The sequence below is a fragment of the Accipiter gentilis genome, chromosome 5 (genome assembly GCF_929443795.1).
Source record: "Accipiter gentilis chromosome 5, bAccGen1.1, whole genome shotgun sequence".
NCBI classification, from domain to species: domain Eukaryota; kingdom Metazoa; phylum Chordata; class Aves; order Accipitriformes; family Accipitridae; genus Astur; species Astur gentilis.
In genome coordinates this window covers 47,293,423-47,314,003 of record NC_064884.1, presented here as the reverse complement: position 1 = coordinate 47,314,003, position 20,581 = coordinate 47,293,423, and the positions used below count along the sequence as shown (strand labels likewise).

The 20,581-nt window shown below is 52.1% G+C and overlaps 1 long non-coding RNA gene across 1 annotated transcript; it reads right to left on the bottom strand.

Annotated features, from left to right (window-relative positions):
• Positions 1–311: 311 nt before the first annotated feature.
• On the bottom strand, positions 312–20,072 carry LOC126038235 (uncharacterized). The gene is made up of 7 exons (XR_007505962.1): positions 19,773–20,072; positions 19,419–19,528; positions 13,968–14,316; positions 11,038–13,638; positions 8,207–9,566; positions 3,724–4,254; positions 312–2,434 (listed from the first exon to the last, which is right to left on the bottom strand). It is a non-coding gene; the product is annotated as an uncharacterized LOC126038235 (long non-coding RNA).
• Positions 20,073–20,581: the final 509 nt, after the last annotated feature.

Genomic DNA, 20,581 nt, shown 5'->3' with positions numbered 1-20,581 from the left:
CAGGCAAGATCGGGGTGTTATATCTGGATTCACATTCTATTAACAATTTGTATCTTAAAAATTTTTGTATTACCATTACTAACCCTTTCCAACTTCCTGGTTTTGGGGGGTATTGTTTAATTCTTACTGGATTCGATCCTGGCTTTAATCAACTCTCACAGGTTCTGCTTTTTGGATTTACCAGGAACTTCCCAGTCCAGACGATTGGAATGACAGCATTATACTTGGACTGGTATAATCTTCTGCTTTCGGTAAACATCCTGTTAACAACAAAGCCACTGCTTCGATACGTTTAGTTTCTGGAATTAAAATTTTAATCTCTCCATTTTTAAATTTAATTTCTGCCTCTAAGTTCTCAAATAGATCTCTCCTTAACAGGAGTTTAGGAGAATTTGGCACATACAAAAACTGCCGAGTGACCCATTGCTTTCCTAATTTCATTGTTAAAGATTTAAAGAAGGGTCTAGTTTCTCGTTCGCTTGTTGCACCACCACCACCAATTTCTTCAAAACTTAACTCTCCCTCTAAGGTATTTAAAACTGAAAAGGTGACTCTAGTGTCAACTCAAATTCAGTTTTCTGTTCTCCCAGTTCAGCTTGTTGCCGAAATCCGGAATAAAACTCCTTAACAGCAATGAGAAGTTAAGAAGCACGTACTTTATTGCAGTGCTGGGCATACAGGGGATCAGTCCACCTAGTATGTGCACCTGTCTAGTTTAATCATGCAGGTTAAATACACACCTGTTATCCATATTCACTAAATTTCTGGGAAATGTCATACATAATCATCAACTGTCCGATAAATCATTAGCATATGTAAATGTCCTTCTACGCAGGCATGGTGAAGCCTCTGGTGGTCTTCAGAAGCCCGCTGGTGGTCTTCCATAGTCTTCTTCACTTTGTCCAACAGTTGACCTCTCTTATGTGATTCTGTGCAGTATGATTTTCACCATCATGTATTAGATTTACATAAAAGTACATTCAATGTTAATTCTTGAATTTAACGTTTCTAGTGATTGGCCCTCAGTCACACCACCTTTTCAATATTCTTATACTAAAACATTCATTGGTTAATCTTACTTAATTCCACTAACTGGAATCTTGATCAAAGTGGGGTTTCTAAGCAACAGAACTAAGATCCATAACGATCTCTCTTAGTTTCTTAGGACGAAACACTACAAACTAACAAATCGGTCGAAGTTTCTATGGTTAACTTATTTTAGACAATACTTATTTTCTTATGACTGTATACAGCACATTTTGTATGTTCCTAAGTTTCAATGACTACATTGCGAGCTTCAAACCCCTATATATTCTACAATCTTTACTTTTTCATCAAACCCAGCTTATATAAAATTTTAACTTATCAGAATATTTGTAACAAGCTGTAACCAGAGGTTCTGCTGGGAGACTTCCCTCCAGTCCCCGTCAGATACGTTCACTTTAAAAGAACAAATCTACATGTGGTACTTTATTCCATTTACTCTCTCTCCTACAAAACAACAGTAATTGCAATATAGTATTGTCACTCAAAGTTCTGTTTGTTTACCATTTTTCCTGCAATTCACCCCAATGTGCCAATAAACATCCCAACGGTGATGTTTCTGGTAACTTTTCATCAGCAGTTCTATTTCCTGCACTCTTATTCTTAAACAATTTTGCTAATGCCATTACACTTATATACATTCAAATACTAAATACCAAACAAATGCAAACGACAGCTGTCCCAAATAATACACAAAGTCCAACCCAGCAATAGCTTCCGCTTATGACTTACGGGCAGACGCCTAGGCTTCCACTGCAGACGGGTACCCTCCAAGCCCCAACCCTGCGAAGCTTTCGCAGCGCCTCATGGGCAGGCTTTCCAAACAAGTTTCAAAGAACAAGTGCCTTACCCTTTTTTCCAGGGAACGTTGCGAGGAGCTTTATGAGTCGAGAGCGATGGTTCTCCCCGAGAATCCCTCGGTGCCAGCCGGAGTTCTATCGACACTCGATCTCGTCCAGTCTCACTCGCAAGGTCCCATCTGGGTCGCCAAAACCGTTACCGAAATCCAGAATAAAACTCCTTAACACCAACGTGAAGTTAAGAAGCAGGCAGTTTGTTTATCGCAGCGCTGGGGACACGGGGGATCGCTCCTCCAAAGGCGTGTCCCACTTAGTATCAAAATCCATCAGTTTTTACAGACTTTTCCCGTCAGGTCATTGTTACCTAAGCTCCTTCTGTAAAAACGCATACTATGCTCGTTCTTAAATTTAACCTTTGTAATGATCAGTCCTGTGATTATATAACCTTATCAATATTCTTATTTAAAAACAATCATTGGTCAGTGACACTTGGCTCTGCTGACTGGCATCTTCGATACTCAAATCAAGATGGGAAGGGTGAGGGGATTTCCAAGCAGCAAACTGGTGTCCACAACGGTTTCCTTAGTTTCCTGAAACAGCATGCAGAAAAAACAGTAACTTCCTGGTGAGGTCTCTAGGGTTAGCTGTTTCAAACTTTAACAATATTACAGTTCCTAGTGTCACGCATAACACAGCTCCTAAAGTTTCTATGGCTACGTTTCAAACTTAACAATCCTATACGTTATGCTTCACAATTTTACTTCTTAATCAAACCTAAGTCTTCTATGCGATTAAATGTAGATTTCTTTACCAGAATATTTGCAACAGCCGGAGCCCAGCAGGAACAGGGGGGGCACGGCCCGCCCCCCCCAGCGCCTCACCTCCTCCTCCCCTGGGCTCCCTCACAGCCCCTCACCCCATGCAGAGGGAGCGCAAACACAGCCCGGAGGGCAAAGTGGACGGACGGCCAGCGTCTATTCAGTCAGTCGCGCGCCTATCGAGTCCTGCCAGCGAGTCTGCTCTGGGGCTCGGGGCGCCCCCCGGCTCTCCCCCTGCCCCTCGGACACCTCTGATAGCACATTTCCATACGTTCTGTATGGCACGTCTAAATATTTGGATGGTTTTAATACTTTGTACCAGCTGTGGTTTGCTGCTAGGTGACTGTAAAAGTGAGATTTGGTAAATAATTATTAGAAATCTTATACTAATGCTACGACTGAAACAACAGACAAAAGTATAGCCAAGCAATTAACTAGCAGAGGTAGGTACTCCTAAGTTTTGCAGTTCTTTGCTCTTATGACTAGATGTTCCCCTGTAAGCTAAACAGGGAACAATGGGAACAATGCTGAAACAGACCACATGTGATTGAAACTACGTTAAGCTTCAAGATCAAAGAACAAGGACAAGAATAAAGACTTCGAGGACAGCCAGCAAGAACTTCAAATGGGTCAGTGGTCGCAAAAGCAGCCCTTTGTCTCAAATGGATCCTTCATTGCGCGTGATCAGATGTAGGCAGTGCTATGATAATCGGTTGCTGTCGTTTTTATGTATATGTATACTAATCTGATTAATAATCAATTAGTTATTCTATATAACCTGTTTGTGCTAAAGCTGTGGCACGCACACTAGGTGGAACTATCCCCCGTGCATCCAGCGCTGCAATGAAGAATGCCCGCTTTCTAAAACTCCAAAACAAGTCTTAGGGAGTTTCTTCGACCGGCTTTTCAGTATCAGAGGTACAAGGGAGGAAACAAAAAAAAAAAAAGAAAAAAAAAAAAAGGCAGGGGTGTGGGAAAGTGAGGGGACCAGGGGCGGGAGGGGCAGGGAGGGACCAGAATGCTGAAGAGGGGAGACAGGGCCCTGAGGGCCCGGGGCTCACCACAGCTCTTGTTCTTGGCGCTGCCAGGAGACTTTGCCAGTTCAGCCGCTTCTTTCTCCTTCTCTCCTCCCTCTTCTGTAACTCCAGTTGCTTGGCTGTCCTCCGCATAACGGAACATGCGAGCCCCTAGCAGCTCTTACGAGATGAGGCCTCCTAGACACGTAGCCTCGCTCGCTCGCTCACTATGTGGCCGTACCGCGCTGCTGGTCACGCATACAGACCCTGGCGGTCTGACCTGCTGTGGACTACGAGGAGGGATCCTCCCACACCCACAGAGGCAGGGTCTCTCTGGCCTGCAGCGGGAGGCAGCTGCCAGCCAGATGGCCTTCCGTTTCTTCTTCTTTACCTTTCTGTGGCCTCTCCAGCTTCAGCAGCTCCCGTCCACAGCCAGTAAGCGCTCCGCCTGTCCCTCTGTGCTCCCGTGCTACGAGGAGAGGGAGGCCGGGCAGAGACAGCCCACGCAAGCCTGAGGCTGCTGCAGTCAACGGCATCCCCGGGGACGAACGGACAAGCGTGCTCATGGCGTGGCCTCTGGCAGAGGGAAAGAGGCAGCAGCGACCGTTATTACCATAGCTCCACCCTGGCAAGAGCCCCTCCTTCCACAGGGGCTTCTGCGGATGGACGCCGCTCCTTCCCCGCGCCACTGCTAACGGCACCCACCTTAAGGGAGACTCGAGAACACCGGAGGGCCAGCTTGCCACCCTCATGACAGGACTCGGGGGCTAGCTGCGGCTGCAGCACAGGCTTCAGGGGAGGGGCTGCAGCTGGGGTCAGCCGCACGGGCCCAGCGGGGCCGGGGGAAGGCGCCGGGGGAGCTCCGGCAACTCGGGGAGGCGCCCGCTGGCCGCGCCTGGGGGGTGCCCGCCTCCGTCCCCTCTTCCCTTCTGTCGGCTCTCGGGGACCTGCCCGGCACTGCCCTGGCCCGGCTCGCCTCCGGTGGACCGGGAGCCTGCCGCGGCGGCCGCTTCGCAGCTTCCCATCCCGCCACCCCGGGCGGCCAGCGGGCAGGAGGCACCCACCGCCCCTGCCGCTGCCCCCGCTGGAGGGGATCGCTCGCCTCACCCGCGGTCCCAGCGCTCACCCGCTACCGCCAACACCCGCGCCCTGCACGCCGCCACGCTGCTCCCGGGGGCTGCGCATGCGTGCCAGCCGTACGACGGTGCGCCGGATGGCTCAGAGCCGGCGCGCGAACGCCGGGCTGCAGTACCGCACTTTTCCCACAAGGCGGCACCAGCGGCGGCGGCGGCGCCGATGCTGCGCACCTGTGCGGTGCCGGCGCTGCTGTTCCGCGCTTTGCGCGCGGAGCGCCCGCTGACACCGCGCCCGCGGGGCGGCAGCGGCGTTTCCTTACCGGGAGGGAGGAAGCAACGAGCGCGGCGGCACTTTCCCCCGGGGAAGCACTGCCGGTACCGTCGGACAGCACGTGCAGGACCGGGGCAGCCCCGCGCACTCGCAGCCTCCTAGCTGCAGTACCGAACATTGGCCACGGGGTGGCAGCGGCGAGGGCTTGGCAGACCGCGCCAGCGCGCATGTGCGGCACCCCAGCAGCAGTATCAGACTTTTGTCATTAGGTGGCGAAAGAGAGCGCTGGCGCATGGGGCCGCGACCGCGCATCCGCAGCTTCCGAGCTGCTGCACCGTGGTTTGGTAGCCAGGCAACAGCAGGACTGCCGTAAACTGCGAGGCCGCTCATGCGCGGTTTCCGAGGCGCCGTGTCGCGCTTTGGTTGCCAGGCAACAGCGGTGATTGCCATAGAAGACGCAGCGCGCATGCGCGGATGCCCAGCTGCCGTAACGCGTTCTGGTTGCTAGGCGACAGCAGGAGCGCCGCCGCACATGCGCGTTTGCCGAGGCGTCGTGTCGCGCTTTGGTTGCCAGGCAACAGCGGCGAGCGCCGTACAAGGCGCAGCGCGCATGCGCGGATGCCCAGCTGCCATAACGCGTTCTGGTTGCTAGGCGACAGCAGGAGCGCCGACACGCATGCGCAGTTACCGAGGAGTCGTGTCGCGCTTTGGTTGCCAGGCAACAGCGGCCATCGCCGTACAAGGCGCAGCGCGCATGCGCGGATTCCGAGCTGCCGTAACGCGTTCTGGTTGCTGGGCAACAGCAGCGAGCGCCGTACAAGGCGCAGCGCGCATGCGCGGTTGCCGAGCAGACGTAACTCGTTCTGGTTGCTAGGCGACAACAGAGCGCCGTAAACCGCGACGCCGCGCATGCGCTGTTACTGAGGCGCTGTGTCGCGCGTTGGTTGCCAGGCAACAGCGGCGATCGCCGTACAAGGCGCAGCGCGCATGCGCGGATTCCGAGGTGCCGTAACTCGTTCTGGTTGCCAGGCAACAGCGGCGAACGCCGTACAAGGCGCAGCGCGCATGCGCGGTTGCCGAGCTGACGTAACTTGTTCTGGTTGCTAGGCGACAACAGAGCGCCGTAAACCGCGACGCCGCGCATGCGCTGTTACTGAGGCGCTGTGTCGCGCTTTGGTTGCCAGGCAACAGCGGCGATCGCCGTACAAGGCGCAGTGCGCATGCGCGGATTCTGAGCTGCCGTAACGCGTTCTGGTTGCCAGGCAACAGCGGCCATCGCCGTACAAGGCGCAGCTCGCATGCGCGGATACAGAACTGCCGTAACGCGTTCTGGTTGCTAGGCAATAGCAGCGAGCGCCCTACAAGGCGCAGCGCGCATGGGCGATTGCCGAGCAGACGTAACTCGTTCTGGTTGCTAGGCGACAACAGAGCGCCGTAAACCGCGACGCCGCGCATGCGCTGTTACTGAGGCGCTGTGTCGCGCGTTGGTTGCCAGGCAACAGCGGCGATCGCCGTACAAGGAGCAGCGCGCATGCGCGGATTGCGAGGTGCCGTAACTCGTTCTGGTTGCCAGGCAACAGCGGCGAACGCTGTACAAGGCGCAACGCGCATGCGCGGTTTCCGAGCTGCCGTAACGCGTTCTGGTTGCCAGACAACAGCGGCGAGCGCCGTACAAGGCGCAGCTCGCATGCGCGGATACAGAACTGCCGTAACGCGTTCTGGTTGCTAGGCAATAGCAGCGAGCGCCGTACAAGGCGCAGCGCGCATGGGCGATTGCCGAGCAGACGTAACTCGTTCTGGTTGCTAGGCGACAACAGGAGCGCCGTAAACCGCGACGCCGCGCATGCGCGGCTACCAAGGCGTCGTGTCGAGCTTTGGTTGCCAGGCAACAGCGGCGTGCAACGTACAGGGCGCAGCGCGCATGCGCACACGCCGAGCTGCCATAATATGCTCTAGCTGCCAAGCAACAGCGGCGAGCGCCGTACATGCGCCACTGCGCATGCGCGCCTGTCGAGATGCCTTACCGCATCTCGGTCACCCGTCAACCGCAGGAGCCCCCCCAACACACGCCACCGCGCATGCGCGCCTCCCCAACGCCAGTTCCCACCTTCGGCCACGGGGCAGCAGAATCCGCACCCCCGAAACGATCCTCTTCTGAGCGTCAGCTGCGTGAGGGATGACTGACAGCTCAGCCCAGTAGAGACCAGCCGCAGGCGGCAACTCCTTACTGGGGGCACAGGGCTGACGTCGCCCTGCCCTTTCCCCACTCGCAGCCCGGGCAGGCCTCTTCATCGCCTCCCTTCCAAAAAGCACCCGAGCGGCTGGAGCGTTTACAGCAGTCAAGTGCAAGGAACAGACAATTCGGGCGGCCACTTCTGTCCCTGCCCCCCCACCCCATTATCTAGAGAGGAGTAGCAGCACAGGGAACCTGCAAATGGGGGGGGGGATAAGGGGGGGGGGTGTCCCCTGGAGCAAGCCCCAGTGACTGCTGTATCCCTCTGCATGTGGCATCAGGGTTGCGGAGCGACAGCAGCCAGTCAGCAGACGCTGGCGAGAGATTTACAACAAAAAATAACGTCTGGTTCAGCTGACAGCCTGAAGGCAGGCCACAAGAGACCCAAAGCTGCTTCGTGCCAGAGGGGCAGCTCTGTTTGGCAGGAAAGGCCGCAGCGCAGCGCACCAGATGCGAGCAGCCCACCTGGAAGCGAGCGACCCTGGGGCTCAGTCGGGGTGGGCACCTCCGTGCTATCAGAACTCTCCTAATCCTGCACGCACGCAAGGCTTCTTGCGCGGGGCTTGTCTCTTATCGAAAAGACGCTGCACTGTGTTACTTAACCACCCTGCCCTCCGGCGTGCAAAGTAATTAGACGTTGAGGCAGGGAAAGCAAAGAGGCCTGTCGGGATATTAGATGTCCTCAGCAGAGGACCACAGAGCCCTCGAGGTTCCATCTTTGCTCCCTACAGGAGCGTGGCTCTGCACCCCTTGCCGCTCCTGCCAGCAAGCATCACAATTGCCCTTTGCTGCCTGCAACACGCAGTACCTGCACGGCCCCAGTACTGCTGCTTACAGAGCGAGAGGCGCTCGCTATAAAGCGGCGATGAAGAACAAGCACGGCCCGGTGAGATGGCAGGAGGAACACAGAGAGCCTCCAGCATTAGCCAGGCAGGGCTTGCAACTCACCTCGTGTCGTGGTTTAACGCCAGCCGGCAACGAAGGCCCACGCGACCGCTCACTCGCTCCCCCGCCCCCAGCGGGACGGGGAGACAATCGGAAGGGCAAAAGTGAGAAAACTCGTGGCTTGAAACGAAAACAGTTTAATCATTAAAAAGGAACTACAACAACAACTTGTAATGAAAAGAAGGAAAAAAAATGACAGAGAACAGGGTGCAGGCAGCACACCAGTGGTCTAGAGCCTGATGGATGATGGGGGGTGGTGGTGTGGAATATGGAGGAGGGAAAGGAGGGAGGCAGGGCAGGAGATAGGAGAGCAGGGGGTGCAGGGGGAAAAAACTCGCGTGGGTTAGAAACTCGCATGGGTGAAGGGGGCGGGCTGGAGCAGCGGGGGGCATATGGGGGAGAAACACACGCCGGGGAGAGGGTAGGTGAGGGTACAAAGGTGCATGGTGGACACGGGTGGGGATGACCTACCCCAGGGAGTCCACCCAGGATGATCCACAGCAGGTAACTCACCTGGGATAACCCGCAACAGAGCATCCACACCAGATCATCCACGCTGGGAGGACCCCCAGCAACGCCCCTCAAACTGCCTGTGCTTTACCCCCAGTCTTCCCCAAACTGGGGAGTTTTTTGCTCTTTCAAAATACTCAGTTTGGGGTGTGTTTCAGTGCTTTTCCACAACATAAAAAGGGGTGATCTTTTGGTTGTGGTTTGTGCATGCAAATGGGGTGGGGTTTTTGCTTTCCAGCTGCGCAAATCCAGGCGGATTTGGCTTTCCCAGGAGTCCCAAATTTGTTTGGTATTTTTCCTTTGCAGACCCAGAATCAGGGGGTTTGGAGTTGTCCTGGTTTTGGCTGGAATAAAGTTAATTTTCTTCTGAGTAGCTGGTACAGGGCCATTTTGGATTTAGGATGAGAATAATGCTGACAACACACTGATGCTGTAGTTGTTGCTAAGCAGTGTTTACTAAGTCAAGGACCTTCCAGCTTCTCATACCGCCCTGCCAGCAGAGGCTGGGGGTGCACAAGAACAGTCGCTGAGCTAAAGGAGGATTCCAGGTAAAAAAGATCAGCTCGAAATACACCACCTCCTCTAAAAGTTAAGAGCGATTTGAACACTTAAAATCAGCATTTAGGCTTATCGATACCATTTTAAACACCTTCTTAGCATACAAGTAAACACTCTTGCCGGTGTTGGAAAACGTCTCCTCCCTTCCTTACAGCACTGCTGCAGGGAGATAACCCTGGGAGGCTGCGGGATGAGGTCGTACGCAATCAGAATCTACACTTACGGATCCACCACAACAGCTACAGCCCTTGCGCTGCTGCTGCTGCTTTGCATCTTGCTTGATTGCTGAATAAAGCTGAAAGTGAAGTGGAAAACTTCAGAGAGCAAAATGAAAAATAAAGAATAAATCTCAGTAATTCACTTTACACTAAAAAGGTGTGCCCATGTTTATATACATCCAATGAAAATACTTATACTGTAAAAGTATTTGATTTCCCTTTCCCATTACCTTAACTTGCACAGCTCTGAATTTGTACCATTAAATTATCCCTCTCCAAAGTACACAGTCATAATGGGACTAGGGGGTTTTGTGCGTGTTGCGTAACGCGGAGGGACACCTGGCCAGCTGAGCTGCCCAAGAGAGGCGCTACTGAACTGCCAGGGAAATGCACCATTGAAAGCCAGACAGAAAGAAAGTACTTCAGAGCACTCCGTCAAAACATCAGGAAAAAAACCCCATAACATTCAGTTGCATCTCTTTTTAAACGTTTAGAAAAATACCTAACTGCTTACATACACCTAACACATCATATACTACAGCTATTTGGCAGTTACAGTTTAAACAATGCAAGTCAGTTTGTAAAATCCCCAGTGCTGCAATACCTCAGACTACCTAAAAGGACTGGCGGATTTCCTAATGCTTTTGGCAGCACTGAAGCATGCAGAGCAACACGTTTTCGTGTTATCTCGACTGTTACAACTGAGAAACCAAAGACCAGTGATGCCATCAACTTTAGAAAGATGGGCTGTGCTTGGGTCTTTGGACTATTTTTTTTCTTTCTTTCTTTTTTTCTTTTTTTAAAGAGAGTGAAAAGTCTCGTTACTGATGACTTCTACTGTCAAGTCAATCACCTCTGAAGATCCACTCTGATGGGAAGTTCATAGAACAAAATTTCTTTGAGTGAGAAAGACTTCCATTTTGGAAAATCAATTTGCAACTGAAGTCAAAATTACACACTGTACGTTAAAGGAAAAAATACATTCCTGAAGCAGTAACTCATCAAAAACACCTCAGGGCTCACTGTCACTAGTTACAAGGATGCTAATGCTTCCTGGGAAAGCCTGGGAAACACACAGATGCGAAGCCCGTTTGTCCTGTTTTGTCCACATCTCTTCTTTGACCTTGATTGCTTTTAGTACAGATGCTAATTATCTTCATAACATTTTTGAGTACTACTATAAGATATTTAAAAAAACTCACTGACTGTAAAAGCATAAAGCTTTTATCATGAAAACAAAGTCTGTTTCTTCTGAACACCTGAACTCTTATGAACAGTTTCTTCCCTCTTTTAGTACAAAATTATTTTCACAGTATCATTTACTAGCAAGCACACAGAAACAGAAGATTATGCTTTCAGGAAGAGAAAATAAACTGAGGGAAGTAAGCTTTGTATAGGTGTAACATGCCCCAGAACAGAACTTATTTTTAGTATTTCTGTTAAAATATTTCACGTAAAAAAAGCAGAAGGAGAGTTGGCACACTCTCAGTGTTAAAGTCCATACTGCAAGTACCTTTGCAAAAATGCAGACACGCATTGTAGGCGTACCTAGTACTTGCAGGCCACTACGGAATCTTTCCCTCTCGTTCCGCCACGGCAGAAGAAAGGGCAACCACGGCAAAACAGTGCCAGCTGACATCCAGCTGAGAGAAGAAAAAAAAAACCATTAGCACAAAGCTGGGTAGGAAGCCAAAGCTGCCTTTTTTTTGTGAAGGTTTGTGAAGACAGTACGACTGAGCGGAGGAAAAAGTATTTTTGCGTCATCTTCGGTACAGTTGTTGACATCTTTCAGACAACCGTGCCTTTTTTTTTTTTCTCCTTTCTTTTTTGACTCATTGCCAACTTTACTTTCACTAGAACTCACTTTCCTAGATAAACGCAGGTGACACACCCAGAGACCTACATATATTTTCTCAAGCTTTAGTACAGCCAAGGCTCCATCAAACCTATACGTCCCAAGCTGAGTATTTTTGCTAAAGAGCACAGCAACACATCTGATCTTGTGAACTGCCTTGTTGCAAAAAAGGAATAATTTTTTCCAGTCCATTGCTCCAAACGGGCAAGATCTTTTAAAACCGCAGTTGCGCCACCAAACCCGCTCAGGGTCCCTGCTAGCTTTTGACCGCCCTGAGATTTAGCAGACACACGCTCCATTCCATCTTCCAACAGCAAAAATACGTTAACGCTCTCGGACCCAGAGAGCAACCCTACGGATGTCCACGCACACAGCCCGCCGTTTTGATGAGGAGCCACCGAGCATCCCTGCGAGCACAGCTGCACACGCCAGATCGGTTTCACCTGCGCCGCGAGTTACCGGTTTGCAGTGAACGTAGTTTCTGACGCTTTACACCGAAAACCATATCTCGACGCTTTGCCACAGCAGAAACGACCCATTGCTAGAACGCTACAAAAACGCAGAAACACCAATTGCAAACCCACAGCAGCAACAGCTCCAGAAATATTTAGACCAGAAACAAGGGAGAAAAATAAAACAACTTCATCTCACGCACAGGGGACCGGCAGGCAGAGAAAAGGGTCGGCATTCTGAGCCCTTACAGAAAACGGGCATTCTCCTTCCATTCCTCAGCCCGCCCGTTAAGGTCTAAATGCTGCAACACTACTAAGGCAACATCGAGAGTAGGGAACAGCAGCCCTGCCACTGGACTTGCCATCGACCCATGCTATTTACGTAGCAGGACGCGGACGCAGAGGGACACATTTTGCCACACACAACCCTGAACTTCCTGAAAATTTACATTTACCAAAAGAAGCCATTTGGAACGTATTGCCAAACAACATTCGGCAATAAAGCTTTGATGCGTTTGACACACGCAAGTTTTTGGTCACTTGCTATTTGCTTCCTGTTGCTGCTGCTGTTCTTCCTTCAGAAATTCTACCTGTAGCCAAGTTATTCACTACTGGTTCCAGCACATTTACAGAGGCAAGTAATTCAATTACTCTTCTACAATTATCCAAATGACAATTACAGCCATGAAAGAGAAGGAGAGGTCAGGCAGCAGAAGAGCCCTGCAGGCTGGCACCAGTCAATATTGCACTCTCTAAAAAACAACAAAACAAAACCATGACCCTGTATCTTTTTTTTTTTTTCTTTCAGCGCTCATCCCTGTCTCAGCATATTGTCGTCAGAGCATGAAGTGCAGGTGATCTGTACCCTGATGGCATTTGCGTGTGAGGAATGCCTGTTCAGAGAGTCCGTATCTACAAGACTGGTGTCATTTTCATGGTTTTAATCGTCATAACTCAAATTTTATATACTCACGCGTTTGTGAGGAAATTAATTAACTTTTAGACACTGCCTCTCCTTTTTGGGGAGAAAAAAAAAAATGTGTTAAGAGACTGAAAAAAATTATGATTCAGAGCTCCCAACCATGAGGGAGTGGTGGAGAAATTAATGAAAGTGAAGACCAACAGCAGCAACATTAAGTGAAAGTTGGCTTTAATTCCGATCACGTACTTAAGAAACTCTGCAAGTCTATGTCTCAGTCCTATGAATGACCAGTCCTTTTTTGGAAGGACAAACTTTTTTACTTAGAAGTCCTAGACTGAAGACTCAGCTGAACAGAATGGCGATTGTGCCATGGGACAACATGCCATCAACACTCTAATGAGGAAAAAAAAAAAAAAAATCAAATAAAAATCAAGTTTAAGTACCAGTTTCCACCATGTTTCACTCACTATGTTTCTACTGGCATCTAAGTGCTCAAAAATGAGCTACAAGAATACCACATATTCCTAAAAATTCAGTTATACATAAAAAAAATAAAAGGCTATCTCCAACTTGCCCATAAAATCAGTATGAACAAAGAGAAGAGAAACACTCGACACTAAAGAAGCTAACAGGCAGCTCTGAATTTTTTGTAGATGAAAGTTCATTCTTTCACCTGAAACAGAAACATATCAAGGGACACATTCAAGAACAGGGCACACTCTGTTAATGGCAATTTTTCATCAGCTTTTCTGCACTAGCAGCAAACTTGCCTTTTCTATGCGTTTGATGCAGAGTATCCGTAGTACCCTCGAACTCGCAAACGTTCCTCCCCGCTCCCCCAGCCCGATATGTGCAATTACCTGAGCAGCAAGCCGAATTAAACTGTGCAGGATTTTCTTCATGCACCACAGAAGGTGACACTAGGAAAAGAGGAGACACAAAATGAACCTGTTTGTTACACCCAGCCAATGGTGAAAAGACAGGGGAGGATTCTGCTGGAAGGGCTCTGCACCCCAAGAGCTCCCACCGGCCGGTTTCTCTCCTCTTTGCCCAGTACCGAGGGGACGACAACAACTCGCCCACGCCCCCTCACAGGGGAGGCTGCCCCAGCAGAGCCAGGGGACCCCCACCTCGCTCCTGCCCGCAGGAACGGACCGGGCGAGACCCTCCACGCAGAGATAGGAGCGTGGCGTGGATTGCATCCCTGACGGAAGAGGCCGGGCTCCCTGCTGGCAGAAGGACAACTCACCTCCCCGCTGCTCGGAGCTGCTTGCTGCAGACAGCCCTGCCTGTGCCCAGCCACTCTTCAGCCGTGCTGGGAGCGCAGTCCGGCCGACGGATACTCCAGCGAAAAGACACTTCAGCTAATCACAGCTCCTGCTCGTTACAGCTGCAGGTACTTTTGTCTCTGGCTAATGCACACGCCAGACAGCAGACACCCCGCCTTGTTCCAGATCCTGCTTACTACAGTTCTGGCCCACTGAAGCCCCAGCTCCGCACTGAAGCTCCGGCTGATTTCAGCTGCTTCTCCTTACAAGCTCCAGCTACATGCAACGGTCTGGGCTTTCCATAAGGTTGTCTATCAACTGCTGTCAAAACTGGAGCATTAGGATTAAACATCAGAGTTATACGCTGTATAAATATTCATTAGTTTGTGCAATTAATTACTTTACAACTATTCTAAGCAGTGTAGAAAGAAGAGCTGGACTCAAAGAGGCCACGTGGGGTCTGAAAAGCACCCTTCCCCCCATAGACCATTGCAGATGTTGAGTTCGGCCTGCTGCGTGCCGGCCTCCCGAACTTTGGTGTCCAACACAACCAGACCCCCAACTCCGGGGAGGGTCCACTCACCCTGCCCACCCCCTGCTTTCCCCCGCAGACCCCAACACCCTCCCACCCACCTGCCTCTTACCCACCTGGAAAACCAGCCAAGACAGCTCCTGCTTTTGGCCCCCACACCAGCTGACTTGGGGCCCATTTGGGAGCCAAAAAACCCGGCTGCTGAGCCTGTTCTCAAGGCCCAAACACGCAGGGCCGGACCTCTGTTTCTGGGCCCAAAGCCATGCAGCTCAGTCTGTTTCAGAGCCCCAAAATCAGCCATGTGAGACTGTTTTCAAGGCCCAGGAACAGAAAACTTTTGTCTCCATTTCTGGCCCCCAAAACAGCTAACCCCCTTTGCAGTCCCCGTGGGCAATGCTGGGGGGAGCGTAGCCACCCCACAGCCCTGCACCCACGGGGTCCCACACGCGGTTTTGGGGAGAGCTCTGGAACTGCGGAAGGCCTGGCCCAACACCTCTGTGGGGCAGCCCCAGCACAGGCAGGGCGTCGCTTCATTACTGCCGTTTCAGGCTCCATTTCCCCGGTGTCACCGGCAGCACCGCGCACACACCCCAAACGCCCCAGCCGAAGCACCCCCGCGGGGAGCCAGGCCCAGCCACCCCCAGCGCGGCCCCACTCCAGGACTCCCCACCGGCAGCAGCCGGGGCCCTTCCTCGCCCCTGCAGGAGCCCCCCTGGGCCGCCACCACCCCACCCGCGCCGGGAGCAGCAGGGGCCGCCCGGCCCCAGCGAGGAGCAGCCGGGGAAGGGATGGGCCGCCCCTGGCCCTGCTCCCCACCGTCCGGGCAGGGGCCCGGCCCCGAACCCCGCCCCCCCGCAACGACCCCGGGGCAGCCTCCGCCCCCACCAGCCTGGCCCCGCCCAGGCGTCCCCCCGGCCCCGCCCGTGTTCAATACAGCGATGGGGAGCAGGACAGAGGGCTGGGAAGCGAAAAATAAAACAAGGGAACAGAGAGGGAAAGAAAGAACAAACAGGGACAGGGAGAGAGAGGCAAAGAGAAGGACGGGGACCAGGACAGCGGGGAATATATGCACAGAGAGGGACAAGGAGCGGGACACGAGATTGCACAGAGAGGTACAGGGAAGTGGAAAGAATGACAGAGAGAGAACAAGGTGGGTGGGGAGCAGATCAGAGAGCTGGAGAAAGACAAAATACTGCTGGGGAGCAGCACAGGAGGAGAGAGCCAAAAGAGATCAATGGGAAGCAGGGCAGTGGGATGCAGACAGCAAAAATAATGATCCATAACAAGACAGAGAGATTGACAGAGAAGTAAGGGACAGGGAACAGGACAGAGGAGTGGAAGGAAAAAAATGAGCACTGATGAGCAACAGGACAAAGGGATGTAGAGAAAAGGGAGGAGGGAGAGAGAAAAAAAGATGGTGATAGAGCGTGGGACATGGAAAGACAAAAAGCTGGATAAGGAACAGGACAGAGGGACTGAGGGTGGTGGGGAGGGGGGAACCAGATGTAGATTAAGACAAGAGATGGAGAAGGGGAAAAAACAGTGATGGGCTGCTGGACAGAGACAGACAAAGAAAAACTAGGGCCAGAGTAGGGAAGACAGAAAGGAAAAAAGGGACAGCTGGCTGGACAGGGGGTTATAACTAGAAACAATGAGACAGGCAGCAGGACAGAGACATAAGGGCAGAAAAAACAGGGAGAGGAAGCAGGATGGATGGTAAGGGGAAAAAAAGAAAAAAAAAGAGCCAGGGAGCAGGACTGAGAGATGGAGAAAGAAGCATTACGGCCAGAGGAATAGAAAGAGGAAAGCACAAGCTGGAAGGATGGGGCAGGGGGGAACAATGGATACAGATTAAGACAGAGTGACAGAACCCAGACAGACAGCAAGAGAAGGAAAAAACCAGTGGCAAGCAGCAGGCCAGAGAAGGGGGCAGGGAGAAGGAGAGAGGGATATAGAAGACAAGTGAGGGACAGGGAGCAAGAAAATGGGATACAGAGGGAAAAAAAAAAAAAGAGGGATGGGGATCAGGACACTGGGATAGAGAACAAGTAAGAGCAACGGGGAGAATGACAGGGAGATGGAGCCAGACGAAGAAGAGGGACCAAGAGCAGGACAGAGAAATGGAAAAGGAAAATTAGGGATGGGGAGCAGGACAGACAGGTCCTGGAGAGACAACGAGGGGTGCAAGTATAATGACAGAGAAAGAGGGAGGAAGGGAGGGAAGGACGGATGGCGAGCAGCACAGCGGGATGCAAAAAGGAATGGGCAGTGGAGCAGAGAAATGGAGAAAGAAAATAGCGGTGGAGAGCTGGAGAGAGAACTAGAAAGAAAAATAAGACAAGGGAGAAGACTGAGGAGCAGAGAGAGAAAGGAAGGTAGAAGGATAAGGTCAGAAAGGTAGAAAAATTAAAAAAAAAATAATAAGGACGAGAAGTCCTGCAAAGAGATGGCACAGGAAAACATAGGGTCAGTGAGCAGGACAGAGGGATAGAGATGGAGGGGGAAAGGAGAGGAGGGAGGAAGGAGGACGGGGACAGGGTGCAGAACACACAGACAGAGAGAGAAAAAGGACAGGGAACAGCAAAAAGGGACTGAGAAAGAAAGAAAGGGTCAGCTCTGTACAAAAGACCAAGAAGGGAAAATTAAAAAAAATAGCAATGGGCTAGAGGACAGAGACAGAGGAAGATAAAGGGCCAGGTAGCAAGAAAGAGGAGGAGATAAAGGGAAAAAGTCAGAGCTGGTTGGACAGGGAGGTATAGCAACAAGTTACCAGAGAGGCAGTGGGACAGGGAAATAAAGACAGAAAAACCAGGGGGACAGGAAGCAGAACAGAGGGACAGTGAGAGGAAACAAGGGGCAGGGAGCAGGACAGAGGTGGAGAAAGAAGCACTGGACCAGAAGGATAGAAAGAGAGAAGAGACAGGAAGAGGGATGGGAGACGGGGGTGGGTGGGGACAAGGAGCAGGACACAGATTGTCAGAGGAAGACAGGGAGCAAGACAAGGTGATACAGAGAGAGAAAAAAGGGACAGGGAGGCAGGACAAAGTGGAAGACGGGCAAAAAGAAGAGCTGGGGACTAGGACAGAGATGGAAGAGAAAAAGTCTAGGATGGGCAGCAGGACAGAGAGCTGGAGAAGGGAAAAAAGCACTGAGCTGCAGGACATAGATGGATTGAGAAAACACAGTGTCAGGGAGCAGGACCGTGACAGAAAACAAAAAAAAAACAAAGAGGGAACAAGACAGAGAATGGGGGGAAAGGCAAGGAAGAGGACAGAGAAACAGAGAGTGAGAGGGATAGAGAGTAGGACAGAGAGATGGAGCAAGAAAGGAAAGAAGGATGGGAGGCAGAACCAAGGGAAAGAGAGACAAGGATGGGGAGCAGGACAAAGGGATGGAAGAAGAAAAAAAATAGTGATGGGCTGCAGGACAGAGATGAAGGAATTAAAAAAGACACAGGGAGCATGACAGAAGGACAGAGAAGGACAGAGGAAAAGAGACAGAAGGAGGGACAAGGAGCTGGGCAGAGAAAGAAGAATCAGGACAGGGGCAGGACGGAGATAAACCGGGATGGTCAACAGGACAGAGAGGAATATGAATATGGGCAGGGAGCGGAAAAAAGGGACACAGCAAGAAACAGCAGGACAGGAAGCAAGACAGAGCAACAGACAAGAATAATGACGAGACAGAGAAAGACAGAGACGTGAGAAGCATAGGGGGTTGGAGAAAGAGAGACGGATATTAGGAGCCCTGCAGAGAGACAGAGGATGAATAAAAAAAGGCCAGGGAGCAGCACAAAGGGTCAGAGAGAGTAAGAGATGAACAGGAAGGAGGACGGGGACAGTGAAATACAAAATAAATTAAAAAAACACAAACAAACAAACAAACCAGCAACAGCAAGACAAAGGGATAGAGAGAAAAAAAGAAGGAAGGAGACAGAGCTAGGAAGCCAGGGACAGAGCAGCATGTACAGGCACAGAGAGGAAAAGAATGCCAAGGAACAGGCCAGAGAAATTGTGGGGAAAAAAGAGATGGATGCAGATCAGGACAAACAGATGGTGTTGTGGTTTAACCCCAGCCAGCAACTAAGTACCACACAGCTGCTCACTCCCTCCCCCCCACCCAGCAGGATGGGGGATAGAATCAGGAAAAAGAAGTAAAACTTGTGCGTTGAGATAAGAACGATTTAATAGAACAGAAAAGAAGAAACTAATAATGATAACACTAATAAAATGACAACAGTAATAATAAAAGGATTGGAATATACAAATGATGCACAATGCGATTGCTCACCACCCACCAACTGACACCCAGTTAGCCCCTGAGCGGTGATTCCCCCAGCCCCACTCCCCCCAGTTTATATACTGGACATGATGTCACATGGTATGGGATACACTGTTGGCCACTTTGGGTCAGCTGCCCTGTCTGACCCCCCTCCCAACCTCTTGTGCCCCTCCAGCCTTCTTGTTGGCTGGGCATCAGAAGATAAAAAATCCTTCACTTTAGACTAAACATTACTTAGCAACAACTGAAAACATCAGTGTGTCATCAACATTCTTCTCATACCAAACTCAAAAACATAGCACTATACCAGCTTCTAGGAAGACAATTAACTATCCCAGCTGAAACCAGGACAGATGGAAAAGGAAAAAAACACTCCAATGGGCTGCGGGAGAGAGACAGAGGATGAAAAAAAAGAGGGAGAAGGAGCAGGACAAGAACCCAGAGAGAAAAAAAAAAAAAAAGCAGTCAAACAACAAATAAAGGGAGAGGAAGAAGGAGCGGGACAAGAGAATAGGCAGAAGAGGAGAGGTACAGGGAAGCAAAAAAAAAAAAAAAAAAAAATCACAGCAGCTTAGGAAAAAAAGGGCCAGGAGAGGGGCAGGGAGGGACTGGGACTCACCACAGCTCTTGCTCTCGGCACTGCCACAACCCTTTGCCAGTTCAGACACTCCTTTCTCCTTCTCTCCTCCCTTCCTCTTCTGTAACTCCTATCGCTTGACTGTCCTCCACCTAAAAGAATACATGGACGTATCACAGCTCTCATAAGACGAGGCTTCTTAGACACGTAGCCTCGCACACTACATGGCCGTACCGCGCTGTTGGTGATGCTTACAGACCCCGTGGTGCACGTTGGTGGTCTGACCTGCTGTGGACTACGAGGAGGGATCCTCCCACACCCACAGAGGCAGGGTCTCTCTGGCCTGCAGCGGGAGGCAGCTGCCAGCCAGATGGCCTTCCGTTTCTTCTTCTTTACCTTTCTGTGGCCTCTCCAGCTTCAGCAGCTCCCGTCCACAGCCAGTAAGCGCTCCGCCTGTCCCTCTGCGCCGCGAGGAGAGGGAGGCCGGGCAGAGACAGCCCACGCGAGCCTGAGGCTGCTGCAGTCAACGGCATCCCCGGGGACGAACGGACAACCGCGCTCACGGCGTGGCCTCTGGCAGAGGGAAAGAGGCAGCAGCGACCGTTATTACCGTAGCTCCGCCCTGGCCGGAGCCCCTCCGTCCGCGGGGGCTTCCGCGGACGGACGCCGCTCCTTCCCCGCGCCGCTGCTAACGGCACCCACCTTAAGGGAGACTCGAGAACACCGGAGGGCCAGCTTGCCGCCCTCACGACAGGGCTCGGGGGCTACCTGCGGCTACAGCACAGGCTTCAGCGGAGGGGCTGCAGCTGGGGTCAGCCGCACGGGCCGAGCGGGACCGAGGGAAGGCGCCGGGGGAGCTCCGGCGACTCGGGGAGGCGCCCGCCTCCGTCCCCTCTTCCCTTCTGTCGGCTCTCGGGGACCTGCCCGGCGCTGCCCTGGCCGGGCTCGCCTCCGGCGGACCGGGAGCCTGCCGCGGCGGCCGCTTCGCAGCCTCCCGTCCCGCCAGCCCCGGGCGGCCAGCGGGCAGGAGGCACCCGCCGCCGCCCCCGCCGGAGGGGATCGCTCGCCTCACCCGCGGTCCCGGCGCTCGCCCGCTGCCGCCGACACCCGCGCCCTGCGCGCCGCCACGCTGCTCCCGGGGACCGCGCATGCGCGCCGGCCGTACGACGGCGCGCCGGAGGGGTCAGAGCCGGCGCGCGAACGCC